The following is an 18,758-nucleotide window of genomic DNA, read 5'->3' as shown; positions in this document are numbered from 1 at the left end:
GCTTTCACCTACAACTGCTGGCATCTGAAAAGACTTGCTCAGTGCTCTAAGCAGGACCAGGCCGGATCCTGACTCCATAGGGAACTCTGCCCAACACCTATGAGCACCAAACATTTCCATGGATAGAGTGTCCTAAATGGAAAAATGTTTTTCATCTGTTCCAGAAAGAATTTGACAAAGTTTCATAAACACCAGAAGCATGATTTATGGCAGCTAATGCTGGGACAGATTCCTCTAGAGCCTAGTGAAATAGGGGGTGCGCTCATCTAACATATGGGTGTGAGACCTGGCTGCAGTGCTGGGCACCATCTCTGACTCAATGTTTACCTCCAGCACTGCTTTCTAATGACCAAGGGAGAGAGAAGTGAGTCTCAGAAGCAGAGTTGCACCTTTAAAAATCCATATGTGGTGCCTTTTTAAAAAAGTTCTATATAGTGTGGAACACCAAAAATGTGCTAGGGTGAGAAGAATGATATGTAGAACCTAGCTTCTAATAATTGCTTTTTCTTCATCCACTGATCTCCGGTCCCTATTATATTAAGTGGTATGGGTAAATTGCTTGAAAAGGATCCTGGCAGCCTCATCTTTCTGCCTACTCTTTAGTCTCCTTCTGTTTCATGAATTGACCTCTTTTGTCCATGGCTTATCTGAATATTATGTCGCATGTGCCAGATTTCTGCTTCTGTCCTATTCCTATATCATGGAATATTTAAGAGTCCAAACATGGATTTTTTGCAGAGAGGCTCTGGCAATTTAAAATAGATTGTTTGGAAAGATAATTGATGGCAAGCACAATTGAAGAAAATAATACTTATTAACTATTAAAATATATAACTGGATGATAAAAACTATAGTTCCTTATGTTAGAAAAATGCACTGGTGAATTTTTTGGTGTTATGAAGATTGTATGTTTGTTTCCATGTTGAAAGTTGGAATAAAACTATGTGTAAGCATGGCATAAGTACAAACAGAATTGTTAAAGTAGTAGCTATAATGGGAATGGTGGTACATGCCTGTAATCCCAGATACTCAGGAGGCTGAGGAATGAGAATCACTTGAGCCTGGGAGGCAGAGGCTGCAGTGAGACAAGATTGTGCCACTGCAGTCCAGCTTGGGTGACAGAATGAGACTTTGTCTCAAAAAAAAGTAGTCATTTGATATATCATCAGAAGTTTGATAACAAACAAGTATATTATTATTTTAATTAATATATCAGATATTCTGCTCTTGGTGAAGCCAAAGCCATCTTGATAAAAAAAATAAACAAAGTTGGAGGAATCACACTACCAGGTTTCAAAATATGGTATAAATTTATAGTAATCTAAACAACATGGCAGTGACTTAAAAACAGTCACATCGACAAGTGGAGTAGGATAGAAAGACCACAAATAAACACATCTATGGTCAATTGATTTTTGAAAAAGGGGCCAAGAACACACAATGGGGAAAGGACAGTTCCTTCAATAAATGCTATTGGAAAACTAGATACTCACATGCAGCATAAAGAATATTTACAATTCTGTCTTCTAGCTATTAATATACAATACATTATTAGCTATAGTTAAACTACTGCCTAATAGAACACAATAACTTATTCATCCTAACTGTAGCTTTGTACCTGCTGACTAACTTCTCCCAATCCCTCCATCTCTCCTACACTCTCCAGCCACTGCTAACTACTAGTCTACTCTCTACTTCTATGAGATAAACATTTTAGATTCCACACAAGTGAGATAATGCAGTATTTGTACTGTGCTTGGCTTATTTCACTTAATGTAGTGTCCTCTAGGTCTATCCAGATTGTCACAGATGACCAGATTCCATTCTTTTAATGGTTAAATAGTATTCCATTGGGTATATATACCACATTTTAAAATTCATTCATCTGTTGATGGACACTTAGGTTGATACCATGTCTTGGCTATTGTGAATAATGCTGCAATGAACACGGGCTGCATATATCTCTTAGACATAATTGATTTCATTTTCTTTGGATACATTCCCAGTAGTGGGATTGTTGGATCATATAGTAGTTCTATTTTTAATTTTTTAAGGAACATCCATACTGTTGTTCATAATGGCTATACCAATTTACATTTCCACAAACAGTTTATATGAGCTTTCCTTTCTTCATACCCTTGCCAACATTTGTAATTTTTTTGTCTTTCTGACAATAGCCATTCTAACTGAGGTGAAGTGATATCTCATTGTGTTTTTTAAATTTCTGTTTCTCAGATATTTAGTGATATTGAGCATTTTTCACACATTTATTGACTGCTTGTATGTCTATTTTTGAGAAATGTCTATTCAAATCTTTTGCCCATTTAAAAATTGGCTTATTTGTTATTTTCTGCCCATTTTAAAACTGGCTTATGGAATACTTTTCTCCATTATGTAGGTTGTCTTTTCACTTTATTAATTATTTCCTTTGCTGAGCAGAAGCTTTCTAGTTTGCTGTAATTATGTGTGTCTATTTTTGCTTTTATTGCTTGTGCTTTTAAGGTCTCATCCAAAAAATTATTGCCCAGTAAAATTTCATGAAGCATTTCCCTAATGTTTTCTTCTAATAGTTTTATAGTTTCAGGTCTTACATTGAATTCCTTAATCCATTTAGAGTTGATTTTTTTAATATGGTGAGAGATTAGTCTAGTTTTATTTTTCTGCATGTGGAAATAAAGCTTTCCCCGCATCCAGATTCCTTTCCCCAATGTGTCAGTGGCGCCTTTATTAAAAAAAAAAAAAAAAAAAAAAAAAAAAAAAAAAACCACCACCAACAACAACAACAAAAACTTGGCTATAAATGCTTGGATTTATTTATTGGTTCTCTATTCTGTTCCACTGACCTGTGTGTCTCTTTTTATGCCAGCACCATGCTGTTTTGGTAATTATAGCTTTGTATCATATTTTAAAGTCAGATAGTGTGATGCCTCCAGCTTTTTTCTTTTGTTCAAGATTGCTTTGTGTGTCTGGGGACTTTTGTATTTCTATACAAAATTTAAGTTTGTTTCATCTATTTCTGTGAAGAATTTCAAGGGGTGATTGATAAAAATTACATTGAATCAACAGTTGCTTTGGGTTATATGGACATTTTAACAATATTAATTGTTCCAATCTATGAACATGGGATACATTTTCATTTCTTTGTACACTCTTCAATTTAGTTTATCAATGTTTTTGACTTTTCATTGTAAAGATCTTTCACCTCCTTATTTAAGTATATTCCTAGGTATCTTTTTTTTTTTTTTTTTTTTTTTTTTTTTTTTTTTTTTTTTTTTGAGATGGAATCTCACTCTGTCACTCAGGCTGGAGTGTGGTGGTGTGATCTCAGCTCACTGCAACCTCCACCCTCCTGGGTTCAAGCGATTCTCCTGCCTCAGCCTTCTGAGTATCTGGGACTACAGGTACCCACCACCATGCCTAGCTAATTTTTCTATTTTTAGTAGAGATGGGTTTCACCATGTTAGTCAGTCTGGTCTTGAACTCCTGACCTCAGGTGATTCACCCAACTTGGCCTCTCAAAGCACTGGGATTACATCTTTTTTTTTTTTTTTTTTTTTTTTGTAGCTATTATAAATGCAATTGCTTTTCTGATTTGTTTTTTCAGGAAGTTTGCTATTGTCATATATAAATCCTACTTATTTTTGGATGTTTATTTTGCATTCTGCAACATTACTAAGTTTATTTTTTAGTTTTTAGAGTTTTCCCACTAAAGCCTGTTTTTAAAAATAGCATTTCTAATGCATGCATGATTCTCCATGCCATGGATACAGACATTTTTTCTGTTTTATTTCCTCTATTTTTGTAAAATTAGGTTTCCCCTGTACCAAATTTTGCATTTAGGAGAATTGCTATTATAAAATTATATGTATTCTATGTATTTACAACTGCTACTTTTTAAAAAAATTCAAATGACTACCAGAACTTAAACTACTGGACCAAAAAGAGAGAAGCACTTCTTTTAAAATTTAGCACATATTTTTAAATTGCTTTGGGGAAAATATGACTTTCCCGCTTATACAGCCCTAGTTTTAAAATTGTTATGTTAAATTTAAAATTCAATTTTATTATATTTATTAGTCTATTTTAACATCTAGTTATTGAGCTTAATACAATTTAACATTAACTTTTAAATTTATTATTTCACTGTTAATTTGAAAGAAGATCTTAATGTGTCAATTCGTATTTCTTAATAGAAATTAGCATATTCTCTAAATTTATAAGCTTTTTATAATCTTCATGTCCTATCTGTTCAGTCACTTTATAATTTCACAGTATCAACATTAAGTCCTTGCAGCTCTACTTGTGCCAAGTAACATTTACTCTGTATAATTTTTTGCTTTTTTATTTGTATAAATTTATGGGGTACAAGTGTAGTTTTATTATATGGATGTAGAGTATAGGGATGAAGTCAAGACTTTTAGTGTATCCATCATCAGAATAATGCACATGTGCTTGTTTTAAAATTGTATTTGTAATATTTATGCCCTCTAAGTTTTAAATTTTTGTGTGATCTAATCTACCTGTTGTCTTTGTGATTTTCCCTTCATTGCCTTTAAATTCAATAATTTTGAGTTTAGAAAATTATTGCCTAGACCCAGAGTCAAAACATATGCATTTCTATTTTGTTATGGTTTTTCAAACTTTGATTAAGAAAAAAAAAAGTTTAACTATTTAAAGCTAAAACCTATTATGGTATGAAATATAATTTCTAAGGTACTTTTTATATACCCCATTTATTCATTCGTTTTATACATAATTATTTAGTGTTATACTCTACATTAAGCTCTTAGGATGTCAGTGAACAAAGCAGACAAAGTTGCCCTAAGAACTTAAGTTCTAGCCAGAGGGAGACAGAGATGCTGTTAGGTAGATAGATATAAACACATACACTGCACCACCCCTCCACCCACACCCATGTTTCTTTTTCTATATATATGTTTATGTTCTCAATGAAGTAGGAAGCAAAATCAACTACTATTAGATTGGAGAGGATCAGTTTGAGGGGAGAGGAGAAGGTACAAATTGTCATGTAGGAGGATGGCAGAATAGAGGTACTAGGAAAATACAGTATGATTTCCTGGCAGCCTGGAGATCCCATTTGAACTTAGTGATCATTAATTATTCAGCATGAGTGTATGTTTTTCTCCAGCTCCATTCAGCTGCATAGCTTTCAGTATGAAGTGGGCAGAGAGTTGAATTTACTCAGGTTTGTGTATTTTCCAAGTGAGCATCAGTAAACCAGAGAGAAGCAAGGGAGTAAAGGGTGTATATACTAGGGAATGATTATGATGACAGTCCATGGAATTAAAAATGGTAACAAAGAGTGTGAAGGTATCAAAGGGGTAAGGGACAATTAAGTTTATAGGAATAATCCATTGGTGTAAGTGAAGAATTATTGGAGTAGCAGTACTAGAAGAACTGAGCTGAAAAGTTGGGACATTGAGGTTATCATGGGGTTGCAGTTTTTCATAGTGACAAGACACTGGCATGCCTCTGCGGGTGAATACCTTCTTAAACTTTGTACTTGCCTCTTCCTAGTTCTAACCCTACGGTCTACATGAATATTGAAATGGTCCAAGATAGGAAGGCAGTATTATTGGATAGAATAACAACGACCTAGGAGATATACTTGAATATGAGAAAGAATGTCTTGGGGAACAGCAGATGACAGAAAAATGAGAGAAAGAAGATGATATTCTGTGATGAAATGAGACTCTTCAGGAACGAGAAAGGGAAATTTGCCGGCAAGCAGCAATGATCACAAACTCCACCCCCAGGCTCAGTGGAATAATCCCCAATAAAGGAAGCACAAACTACAGAAAACAGAAAAGTAGTAATGATGCTAAATGTTCATGAGACTGGAACCTGGCCCTTGAGCTCCCATAACTCCATCTGTCTCAGCCTGATCTCTTTTTGTCTCAGCAATCTGCTGCCTGCTCTAGATTTCCCAGTTTGGCAAACCAACCGTTCAGTTTCTCTGGCTCTTTAGTGTTTCTCTTCATCCCCCATATGATGGCTTAATTTTCCCTCTGGCCTAGCACTTGTTTTGGAAAATGCTTCTGGTAACTGACCTCTTTGTCTTGACTAAGATTTGCTTCTTGTGCATGGCTAGGCAGTTAGTCCTGTAAGGTGTGTACAGGAATCATGGGACGTACATTCTTCCTTCTTTGACTAAACACTTATAGCAAGAAAGCACCCTAATGGGCTGATTAAAAAAAAAAAAAAACTGATCTTGATTTCAATCACAGTAGAAAGTTATATAACTTGATCTCTACTGCCCATTTCGTTTTCATTGAAATTTATAGTGAGATTGAAAGCAGCAAAAAACTAAATTTCTATACCAGATTCTCAGAAATAAAAATCACCAAGGACCCTGATTCTCAATCATTCTCTCTCTCTCTCTCTCTTTTTTTTTTTTTTAATTATACTCTAAGTTTTGGGATACATGTGAAGAACATGTAGGTTTGTTACGTAGGTATACATGTGCCATGGTGGTTTGCTGCACCCATCAACCTATCATCTACATCAGATATTTCTCCTAATGCTATCCTTCCCCTATCCCCCAAACCCCCAACAGGCCCTGGTGTGTGATGTTACCCTCCCTGTGTCCCTGTGTTCTCACTGTTAAACTCCCACTTATGAATGAGAATATGCAGTGTTTGGTTTTCTGTTCCTGTGTTAGTTTGCTGAGAATGGTGGTTTCCAGTTTAATCTGTGTCCCTGCAAAGGACATAAACTCATCCCTTTTTATGGCTGCATAGTATTCCATGGTGTGTATATGCCACATTTTCTTTAGCCAGTCTATCACTGATGGGCATTTGGGCTGGTTCCAGTTTTTGCTGCAATAAACATACATGAGCACCTGTCTTTATAGCAGAATTATTTATAATCCTTTGGGTATATGCCCAGGAATGGGATTGCTGGGTCAAATGGTATTACTTGTTCTAGATCCTTCAGGATCACCACACTGTCTTCCAAAATGGTTGAACTAATTACATTCCCACCAACAGTGTAAAAGCATTCCTATTTCTCCACATCCTCTCCAGCATCTATTGTTTCCTGACTTTTTAATGATTGCCATTCTAACTGGTGTGAGATGGTATCTCATTGTGGTTTTGATTTGCATTTCTCTAATGACCAGTGATGATGGGCATTTTTTTCTATGTATGTTGGCCACATAAATGTTTTATTTTGAGAAGTATCTGTTTATATCCTTTGCCCACTTTTTGATTTTTTTTTAATTTGTTTAAGTTCTTCGTAGATTCTGAATATCAGTCCTTTGTCAGATGGGTAGATTGCAAAAATTTTCTCCCATTCTGTAGGTTGCCTGATCACTCTGATGATAGTTTCTTTTGCTGTGCAGAAGCTCTTTACTTTAATTCGATCCCATTTATCAATTTTGACTTTTGTGGTCATTGCTTTTGGTGTTTCAGTCATGAAGTCTTTGCCGATGCCTATGTCCTGAATGGTGTTGCCTAGGTTTTCTTCTAGGGTATTTATGGTTTTAGGTCTTAAGTTTAAGTCTTTATTCATCTTGAGTTAATTTTTGCATGAGGTGTAAGGAAGGGGTCCAGTTTCAGTTTTCTGCATATGACTAACCAGCTTTCCCAACACCATTTATTAAATAGGGAATCCTTTCTCCATTTCTTGTTTTTGTAAGGTTTGCAAAGATCACATGGTTGTAGATGTGTGGTGTTATTTCTGAGGCCTCTGTTCCATCCCATTGGTCTATATATCTGTTTTAGTACCAGTACCATGCTGATTTGGTTATGGTAGCTTTGTAGTATAGTTTAAAGTCAGGTAGTGTGATGCCTCCAGCTTTGTTCTTTTTGCTTAGGCTTGTCTTGGGTATACGGGCTCTTTTTTTGATTCCATATGAAATTTAAAGTAGTTTTTTCTAATTCTGTGAAGAAAGTCAATGGTAGCTTGATGGGGATAGCATTGAATCTATAAATTACTTGGGCAGTATGGCCATTTTCATGATATTGACTCTTCCCATCCATGAGCATGGAACGTTTTTCCATTTGTTTGTGTCCTCTTTCATTTCCTTGAATGATGGTGTATAGCTTTCCTTGAAGAGGTTCTTCCCTTATAAGTTGTATTGCTAGGTATTTTATTCTAGCAATTGTGAATGGGAGTTCACTCATGATTTGGCTCTCTGTTTATCTGTTACTGGTGTATAGGAATGCTCGTGATTTTTGCACATTGATTTTTTTATCCTGAGAATTTGCTGAAGTTGCCTATCAGTTTAAGGAGTTTTTAGGTTGAGATGGTGGGGGTTTCTAAATACGGAATCATGTCATCTGCAAACAGAGACAATTTGACTTCCTCTCTTCCTATTTGAATACTCTTTATTTCTTTCTCTTTCCTGATTACCCTGGCCAGAATTTCCAATATTATGTTGAATAGGAGTGATGACAGAGGGCATCCTTGCCTTGTGCCAGTTCTCAAAGGGAATGCTTCCAGCTTTTGTCCATTCAATATGATATTGGCTGTGGGTTTGTCATAAATAGCTTTTATTATTTTGAGATATGTTCCATCAATACATAGTTTATTGAGTTTTTTTTTTTTTTTTTTTTTTTAGCAGAAAGGGGTGTTGAATTTTATCAAAGGCCTTTTCTGCAACTATTGAGATAATCATGTGGCTTTTTTCATTGGTACTGTTTATGTGATGGATTATGTTTATTAATTTGCATATGTCAAATGAGCCTTGCATCACAGGTATGAAGCCAACTTTATCGTGGTGGATAAGCTTTTTGATTTGCTGCTAGATTCTGTTTGCCATTGCAAAAGGCTGAAAATTCCAAACACCAGAATGCCTCTTCTGCTCCAAAGGATCAACACTCCTCTCAAGCAAGGGAACAAAACTGGACAAAGATGAGTTTGATGAACTAACAGAAGTAGACTTCAGATAGGGGGTAATAAAAAAATTCCTCCTAGCTAAAGGAGCATGTTCTAACCCAATGCAAGGAGGTTAAGGACCTTGATAAAAGGTTACGGGAACTGCTAACTGGAATAACCAGTTGAGAGAAGAAGATAAATGATGTGATGGGGAGAATGGAACCAAGTTGGAAAACACTCTAAAGGATATTATCCAGCAGAACTTCCCCCATCTAGCAAGACAGGCTGACATTCAAATTTAGAAAATACAGAGAACATCACAAAGATACTTCTTGAGAAGTGCAATCCCAAGACACATAACTATCAGATTCACCAAGGTTGAACTGAAGGAAAAAATGTTAAGGGCAGCCAGAGAGAAAGGTCTGGTTACCCACAAAGGGAAGCCCATCAGACTAACAGTGGATGTCTCTGCAGAAACCCTACAAGCCAGAAAAGAGTTGGGGCCAATATTCAACATTCATAAAGAAAAGAATTTTCAACCCAGAATTTCATATCCAGCCAAACTAAACTTCATAAATGTGGAAGGAGAAATAAAATCCTTTAGAGACAAGCAAATGCTGAGAGATTTTGTCACTACCAGGCCTGACTTATAAGAACTCCTGAAGAAAGCCCTAAATATGGAAAGGAAAAACCAGTACCAGCCACTGCAAAAACATACCGAATTGTAAAGACCATTGACACTATGAAGAAACTGCATCAACTAATGGGCAAAATTACCAGCTAACATCATAATGACAGGATCAAATTCACACATAACTATATTAATCTTAAATGTAAATGGGCTAAATACCCTAATTAAAAGACATAGACTGGCAAATTGGATAAGGAGTCAAGACCCATCAGTGTGCTGTATTCAGGAGACCCATCTCACGTGCAAAGACACACATAGGCTCAAAATAAAGGGATGGAGAAATATTTACCGAGAAAATGGAAAGCAAAAAAAAAAAAAAAGCAAGGGTTGCAATCCTATTCTCTGATAAAACAGACTTTAAACCAACTAAGATTAAAAAAAAGACTAAGAAGTTCATTACATAATGGTAAAGGGATCAATGCAAGATGAAGAGCTACCAATTGAGTGCATAAACATATATGCACTCAATTGTTCTCTTTAAAGATTACTGCTGAAATTATACCTCTTCAACCTCCAGCCAAAGAAAGGATTCAAAATTCCATTTGATATTTATTTATATAAATTTATTTATATAAATTTACGTATTTTTATAAATAATATTTCAATATCTGTTTAATGTGGTTCCAGTGTTTTAAAATCACTTGACACTTTGAAATATCTCACATTGTATATCACTAAGGTATATAATTTAAGTTTGTTATAATGATGTTCTTTAACTATTGGACCTCTGATAAGAAATATTTCTTCTTTGTCATATACATTTCAATGTATAGTGTGTTTTAGAATTAGGAATTTGATCAATTGTTCGTTCACTTCAGTAAAAATATGAGTTTCACAGTAGAATGTCAACCCACCTCCACTTACCCAACCCACTGGAAATCAAGATTCCATTCCTCTAAAACACATTAAATAATGCTGTCACACACCCAATATTCTCAGCTGGCCAATCATCCTTCTATAGTCTTGAGTATGCCTATGCCACTGGTTAAATTACAGGTTTACCAAGAAGCAGTTGGATTTGCCCTCAAAGTTGTTTCATTCACTTCACTTGTTTTCATTTTAAATTTAGATAAATATTCCATAAATTATTAAGTATGTATGAAAGAAAAAAGAAAACAAAATACGTTTCTAGGAAAATTAAATGGAATGCTTTGAAAAGTCTTGAGAAAGTTAAATCATAAATTGAAGTTGAATTAGGTGTAGAAAAAAATCTAAAAATTTAAGAAATGTTTTTGTCTTCTAAGGGCTTTAATTTTAACGCCACTTTTACAGAATTCACTATTGAAAATTGTAACTTATGTGTTGTGATTGTAATTTATTCAAAAAGGAGAGCAAGTAACTAAGTAAAAGGCTTTGCCTATAAGAATTTGGTGAATAAATGTGCCTTTATATTCTTTCAGTTAAAATAACCTTTAAAAATATGTTATATTTTATGATTCCCTTTAAATCTATATTTTAGATTAACAGATTAACAAAAGTTTGTAATCTTGGATAGAATGGCACTACTGTATAATTAAATGCTGATTCATCTGACTCCAAATCCTTTGCTTTTTACCACTATGGTAACATTATTCAATTCTTGCCTAATTTTTCATACCTTAAAACAAACAAAGGACAACAACAACAAAAACCTTTAGTTTTATATTACCCTCTAGCCAAACCCTAAGTTTTCTTCTTTTCAAAGTTAAGCTTCTCAAAATAATGTACTATGATTTCTCCCTCCATTCACTCTGCAAGTTGCAGCAGCCAAAGTTCTGACAAATAAGTAATTCTGGCCAAGGCCTGGAACTGCTGTTGAAAAGTTCACCCATGAGCCTTTCAATTAGACTTACTAATGGGTTCTATTCATCCCCATCTTGTTTGATTTCAGTAGTATTTTAGATGGTTGGCTGTTTTCTTCCTCTTCAAAATGTCTCCTTTCTTGATAATTCCTTCTACAGTGCTGCGTTTTTTTGTTTGTTTGTTTGTTTGTTTTGCTTTCCTCAGTCTCCTGCAGGCCTTCTCTTCCTATTTACTTATTTTTCTCAGGATTTGTCAATGGCTCTTTTACATCCCTTTCTTTCATTCATTTTTCTGGTTATAAAAGTAAAATACGGCCATCATAGAATATTAGAAATTAAACATTATCTTGAAATCAATGCAAAACTTAAAATTATGTATAATCATGCCACCTATCAATTACTGGTATCACATACTGATTATATTCTCTGCCTTTTTATGCCTAACAGTGCTTAACAGAAATGAAATTATATTCATATTTAGTTTTGTTTTCTACTTTTTTCATTAAGTACTATTTTATAAAATTTCCAATAATATTAAATATTTCTTGAAAATGTGATTTTTATAGCTAGATAACATTGTATAAATTTGTGATGGTTTATTTAAGCATTCTGCCTTCCTTACTGACATTTAACTTGCTTCCATATATATTTATTTTTAACTCAAAATAAAAATTTTACTTTTTTTAACAGTAGAGTTTAATTCACATTTATTGTCATAATAAATGTAAATTCCTTCTCTTTTCAATAAAGGAAAGAGAGTGTTTTTTTCCCAAACACACACTAGAGAATGTATTTCTGTTTTTCTTCTCACAAATAGTTAACTCTTCGCTTGGCACAGAATTCTTAAGTCATATTTTTGCCCTATGAAAACTTGATATTTCAGACTATGCTCTGAAATTTAGTATAGTGAAGCAGAAATATCTAGTCACTATGTTTTCATTTTTATGGGAATATTTTTTCTTCCCATCTGTTTGCTTATAAAAACTTTTATTTACTTATGAACTTAACAATATTTACTAGGCTATGTCTAGATTGATTATCCAAAATTAACCCTGGTAGAGTAACTTCATCAAGAGCCAGCAGTGAAGAGTCATCAGCATTGACATCTTTTTCTAAAGTCATAAAACCAGGATTTTCTTAATGCAGAACTGGCTGACTACCAAATAACAGTATTATTAAATATATAGACGCTAACAAACATTCTTCGGACTTATGTAGCAATTTATACTTACAGAGACCTTGACAAATATGAAGATACATACATAATTCAACTCTGACCCAAAAATCATTTATTTGTTCATTTTTATGTTTCCTAGTTATAATATGTTTATATATGACTTAATGATTTATAGGAAACTGCAAGAACATCATTTAATTTGATTCTCCTCACAACTATGAGAGGGAAGTTTGATTACTTCCCTATTTTATAAATAAGAGAAATGATCCCCAAAGCAATTCAGTTGCTTTCCCAACTTTGTCCAACTACTAAGTCTCGGAGTAAGATTTGCAACCAGGTATTTGTTTCCAAACAGTTTGTTATTCCCATTATTTTGGATTTTTTACATGATTTGTATAATTATGAGCCCAAAAGACAGCAAAGGAGCCCCTGTGGACTGTAGCAAGAATGAGTGTGATTCTCAGTATGTGCTGATAGGTTTCATCCTATCCACCTGCAATTTCACCATCCTGGCTTGATTATACAGGCCCTTAAAGAACTTATTTTTCTTCAGAAAGCCCATATAAAACACAAATTTTCAAAAAAAATTATACCTTATTTTTTTAAGGGAGCATATGTTAGTAGGCAAAAAGAATAACAACTAGTGCAAGAAATGTATGTTGACCAAAAAAACAAACAAACAAACAAAAAAGGAAGGAAGTAATTATTGAAAGAGAATAGGCCTATATGTATATGTGTGTATATATATATATTATATATTTATATATATAATATATATATATAAATATATATATATATTTCTACTTCATTAGATACCTCTTGTATCAATTCTACTTGAAGATTCTTTAATACTCTAAATATCTTATAATTCACGTTTTGAATTGTCACTTGATATAAAGTAGTTTCTTCATAATTTAAATACAAAATATTTTAAATTTCATAGGCACTACACTATAAATCCCCCAAATATATATATATATAAAAGCAGATTTTCATATTAAATACTTCATAGCATTGCTAAAAATTAGAATATATATAATATATATTTTTAAGGTATTAAAAATTAGGACACACTATATTGTAACAAGTGTGTAAGTTTTGTACCACATGAAAGTTGATACACTTGCTATTTGATTACTACAATATACCCATTATGATTAAATAGTATTGCAGTAAAAGGGTTGTTTACTTTCAGGATATTTTACTTGCACTTTTTGCATTTACTTGTGCTGGTTTTTTAGGCCCCATTTTCCACAGATTCATGCTAAAGGGGCCAGGTGACAATCCCACACTCAATGCATTATATTACGGAAGAAGAACTCAGAACTTACGAATCCTCTCTTAGGGACAGAGGTGATGCCTGACCTTTGCTCTGGAGGAAAACACTATCTCTATCTTCCAAGGATGTTTGCTATACAATAATCTTTAACAAATAGCTCAGAACAAAGGAAAGTTAGTACTTCACGCTTAAGATGTGCATAAGCACAAGGTACCCATGAAAAATTGTCTCCCCAAAGTCATATGAAATACAGTTAGAACTTTGTGATAATTTCTGACTATATAAAATAAATACATATTCATATTAGCATTGTTGAGATATATGACCTTGCTTTTCCTTTACAGCTTTAATAGTTTATGTCTGGTAACAATGTCTGTGTGGTTCAAGATTAGGAATCTATTCTTCAACTTCCCAAATATACAAAGTAAATAGCTATATGATGCCTGAATTAGTTTTGACCATTATTAAAGTTAACTTATGTCTTTTTTTATCTTGCCACTGACTAGCATTTACCTCAATCAGAATGCAAAAGTAAAGAAGACGTAAGAAAACATTGCTTGGGAAAAGTGGTATTATGTTCACTAAATGTATATTTAAACATTTTTTTAAATTCTCTTTTTCCATCATTATATGAAACCGTACATAAAATTATAGTATGATAACTTATGAAAATCATGGAGAATATTGTTTGTTAAGCAAAATTCAAGTTCATATGTATTAAAATATTTGTAACTGATATGCACCTATATACATATGTCTATATACTAAATATTATTATTGAGAATGCTTACATCTTCCAAAAAGAGAAATCCCTCCAGTATTCCACTATAAAACTAATGCAGCTCATCAATATATTTTTATATAGAGTATATATTAGAAAGTAAATATTATATATGTACATATGTAGTGTACATATATGCATATACATGTATACTATATATGTAGAATATATACAGTATATATTACATGTATACATTGGACATGCATATATGTATATGTGTACACATGTAATGTATACTGTATGTAATATGTAGTTTCTAATACATACTGTATATATTATACATATACACAACATGTACATATATAATATACACAGTATATGATCATATATATTAAGTAATATATACACTATTTATAATACACAGATTATATATATATTTCAATATAAACAACTTATTTTTAATATTATCTTAGATTATCATATTTTGGTAATACATATAATTATCTAGTGTATAATTAATTAAATTCATGCTTTTCATTCTAGTTTTAGATGTTCTTAAATATATTGCTGCTCCTTTAAAGTGAAAACAATTGGGAGGGGTTGGAGAGAAATAGAGGTGAAAGAGGCTAGAAAATACTTCTTCAAAAATAAATAAATCTATCCACTATTCAAAAATGAGTCAAACTTTCATTATCACTCAAATAACTGCCAGGCAATTGAAATCCTTCTAATTGCAAGTACCCTAAACGTAGCTTATTGCCTTCCTTTCCTATTTCCTGACTTCTCTGGGTCGTTTCATTCGCACCTCTCTTTTAAGCCATCTGGGATCCTCTGTACAACCGAGCTTAAATGCTGGACACCTGGCCTTACAGTGTTTGCTTCTCTCTTTCACCTGCCAGCCCTTTGTTCCTCCCCAAGATTGAATGAGCCCTACGAGTCCTGTCAAGCATGCACATATAGCAGCTTTTCTTGCATTCAATCTTAGACTAGTCCTTAAGTCTGGTATAATCCTTTCATTATTTTGCCTACCCATTTAGCTGTTCTATTTCATGATCTCTAGAATCTTATAATCCACATGAGAATTATATCTAGATAAATGTGATACCTCTAGAACACCAGGGTGGAAGGAAGGAAAGGCATAACTGAAAATAAAAGTCATGTAAAACTCCCTGTTCTTGCTAGAAAACAGTTATAACTCATTGGGGTTGGTGCTCAAATTTAAAAATGCAAAAGATACAGGATTTGATATGTGTAATCAGTACTTAGGAAAATATCATATATCTCTTTCACAAAGCAGGTAAGTCCTACTTACCACTCAAGACATAATTTTTCATTCTTTGTCTGGTACCTCCCAAGATTTGTATCCCAGCTCTTTAGCTCCTCCTACACACAAAGCTCCTTTTACACTTCCAAAAATAATTTCTGATCTGACATCCCAGTGATATTGAGTCTATACCTCAACTTCCATCTGTTTCCCACTCTCAATTTCTATAGACTGTACAAGTAAGAATATGGTACTTGGCTTAGCATTCATTCCTTTTAATTATTCAGAAGTCTTTCCAAACTTTAGCCTTTTTCAAGTTCCTTCTTTCAGTCAATACAGACAACTTGCCTAGTTTAACTCAAACACAATTATACTTCTCAGAGGCTTCTGTTAAAATGATGTCACTCCAGTGCTCAATAAAACAAGTCCAGAAAAATATTTGTCACTCTAATTGTATGAAAAAAGAAAATAAAAATAATTATAACAAAAATTCTGTAAGCATTATTGAGTTTTAAAAAAAGAAGCAAGTAAGTTGGAAGGTCAAGGAATCTTATGGCAAGTCTTTAGTCAAATTAGATATTTCAATAGAACACTATGAAGAAGCCAGCTTTGGAAATGAGATAAGTGGAGTAATTGTAAATCATTGAAATAATGAGGATAAGAGTCCTGTTTTTCATGGTCTCAGAACTGATAAGTTGTGACTAGGTTTTGATAACTTGCACTTGATTAGCCAGTTCCAGAGAAATGTTTTCACAGTGAGTGCAGGGCTCAAGAGAACACTGATTTAGTCAGGTAACCATAGAGAAATTTTAAACACTGATTCTCTCCTACCTCCTCCTGCTCTGTAGAAATGCTCCCAGGTTCTTGTCTGCTGTTCCTCCTCCTGTTCCACGTCCCATTGCCTGTGAGAAATATCACCAATTTTCACAATTAAGTAAATAATCAGAATTAATTAATCTCTTAATGATACAATCTGAGAACCAAGTGATATTTTTAAAAGTTACGAGAGAGAGGAGAGGAAAATTCTAATCCGAGAAAGAAAGAGAAAATTTTCCAAATGTAATATCTACATATACTGTCATTTGTCTGCTGCCACATAGAGTAAGGACTATTGGTGGTGAAGGTGAATTCTAATTTACAGGAAAATACACTGGGAATGATGTGACAAGCAAAACTTGCAGCCTCATCTATAACTGTCTGGTATATCAAGTAAACTTAGTTAACTTGAGATTTTAAACTAAGAAACTAAATGAGCCCTCCCAACAGAACTGAACTTTTGTGAGGCCATATGTGAAAAGTGGAAGTAAAATGATTCTTGGTTTAAAAGATAAAGATAGGGGGGAAAAAAAAGCATAGTAGCACAGAATGCCATGGAGCTCCATAACTGTGGAGAAGCCCACGGGGAGGGGGAATTTAAATGAAGGACAAAGGAGACATAGATATAAATGTACTATAGGTCACCCAGTTAGACTGAGAAAATTTCAGAGAGCAAAAAAAAATGTGTTGAAATAAGACATGCAAAGATGTTTTAACTAGTGATAGGGAACCTCTGGGAAGAGGATTTCAGTAGTGTGTTTCAAGAATCCTTTTATTGTCTTTCTTAATGGACATGTTTACCAGTGACTTGGATGGGACCATGGATGCAAGTTGATATATCTGCACTAGGAACAAGGTAGACAGAAATCCTAATAACTGGTTTAGACTTTTCAGTTCTTCAACTGGTCCCTCATTTTTCTTTCGCTATTGCCCTTGATCTTTCTTACACTGACTCTTCCTTTCCCTTCCCATACAATCATTCCTAACAAAGTTGCTATATCCATGACTGTGTTTCCTAAATTATATTCACATCTTGGACCTCTCAAAATTGACTACCACCCCCACCATCCCACCAGCACTATCCTTGCTAATGTCCTTATTTAGGAAGGTGTTTTAGTCGTCAAATTTGATGGACTTCTTGTGTCATACCTCATCCTATTAGCCTCTCTTGTATTTACCTCCTTTGACAAATTCATCCTTATTACATCCTCTGTCTTCTCCTTTGTGTCATTCCTCTTTGATTCCTTTAAAACATGGGAATTCCTTATAGTTCCTTTTTTCTTCTTACTCTCTGCTGCCTTTTAGAGCAATCTCACTTACTTTCATGACCAAAACAAACACCAGATGCAGTCCTTTAACCCTGAGTCCCAGACCAAATATCTCCTCTATACGACATTCAACAAAACAAATTCGACAAAACTGCCATTGCTTTCTATGCCTAATCTAACCTTGTCCTCCAGAAGGCATGAGCTCAAAAAATAGAACCAGAAAACATGAGTCATCTATACTGGATTATAAATTCCTTCCCAACTTCATGCTCTATGTTCAGTGATGTGTTGGAAATCAGTTGAGTATAGTTAACCAGCTATAGTGTTTGTAGCAACAAGGAAGGCAATTTGATTACAGGTTACTTGAATTCTTATAAAATCTCCAATAAAACATCATCTTTAAAAAAGGATTAAAAGGGCCATTTCAAATTCTGAGTGTTCATTTTCTTACTGAATTATCTTTATATTGCATTATTCTTATGTTAATTATGTCAAAAAGTTTACACACTCAATTTTCTTTCTTGTATCATTCATATTTTAAGGATAAAAAGTTTGTGGTCTGTAAAGGCCATCTTCCTACATTAGGAAATTACTGATTATTTCTATGTATAAAATTTCAGGTTTGGTCTTTCAAGGAAAACAATGCATCTTAATTTTAAAATAGATGCTCTTATAAAGGATATGTTTTATTTTTGTACTGATATTTGGATGATATAAACATTCACGTATTCTTATTTGACAATTATTTGAGGGGTATCATAAAGGATTCATCAACAACTATACAAAACTTCCTTCTCCCTCTTATATGCAACCTTTCTAAAGTAGGAAGGGAAGAGCTGGGTTGCCAGATTCCAAACACACATGAAAACCATTGCACCTAAATTTAGAATTTTAAAAAATCTTTTCCATATTCCAATTTG

General features: G+C 33.7%; 1 protein-coding gene and 1 long non-coding RNA gene across 6 annotated transcripts in view; one reads left to right on the top strand and one right to left on the bottom strand.

Annotated features, from left to right (window-relative positions):
- Nucleotides 1-18,758, bottom strand: part of LOC105486313 (uncharacterized) — a 384,056-nt gene that overhangs the window by 41,589 nt on the left and 323,709 nt on the right. The window contains exon 7 of the long non-coding RNA XR_011621130.1: nucleotides 16,586-16,656. This is a non-coding gene — a long non-coding RNA (uncharacterized lncRNA). The remainder of the gene's footprint in view (nucleotides 1-16,585; nucleotides 16,657-18,758) is intronic.
- The window catches only part of LOC105486311 (uncharacterized), a 237,332-nt gene that overhangs the window by 47,755 nt on the left and 170,819 nt on the right, over nucleotides 1-18,758 (top strand). The window lies entirely within an intron of this gene.

The sequence above is a fragment of the Macaca nemestrina genome, chromosome 3, assembly GCF_043159975.1.
Source record: "Macaca nemestrina isolate mMacNem1 chromosome 3, mMacNem.hap1, whole genome shotgun sequence".
In the NCBI taxonomy this organism is placed as follows: domain Eukaryota; kingdom Metazoa; phylum Chordata; class Mammalia; order Primates; family Cercopithecidae; genus Macaca; species Macaca nemestrina.
The sequence above is the reverse complement of the archived record's forward strand: the minus strand, read 5'-3'. Positions and strand labels throughout refer to the sequence as shown.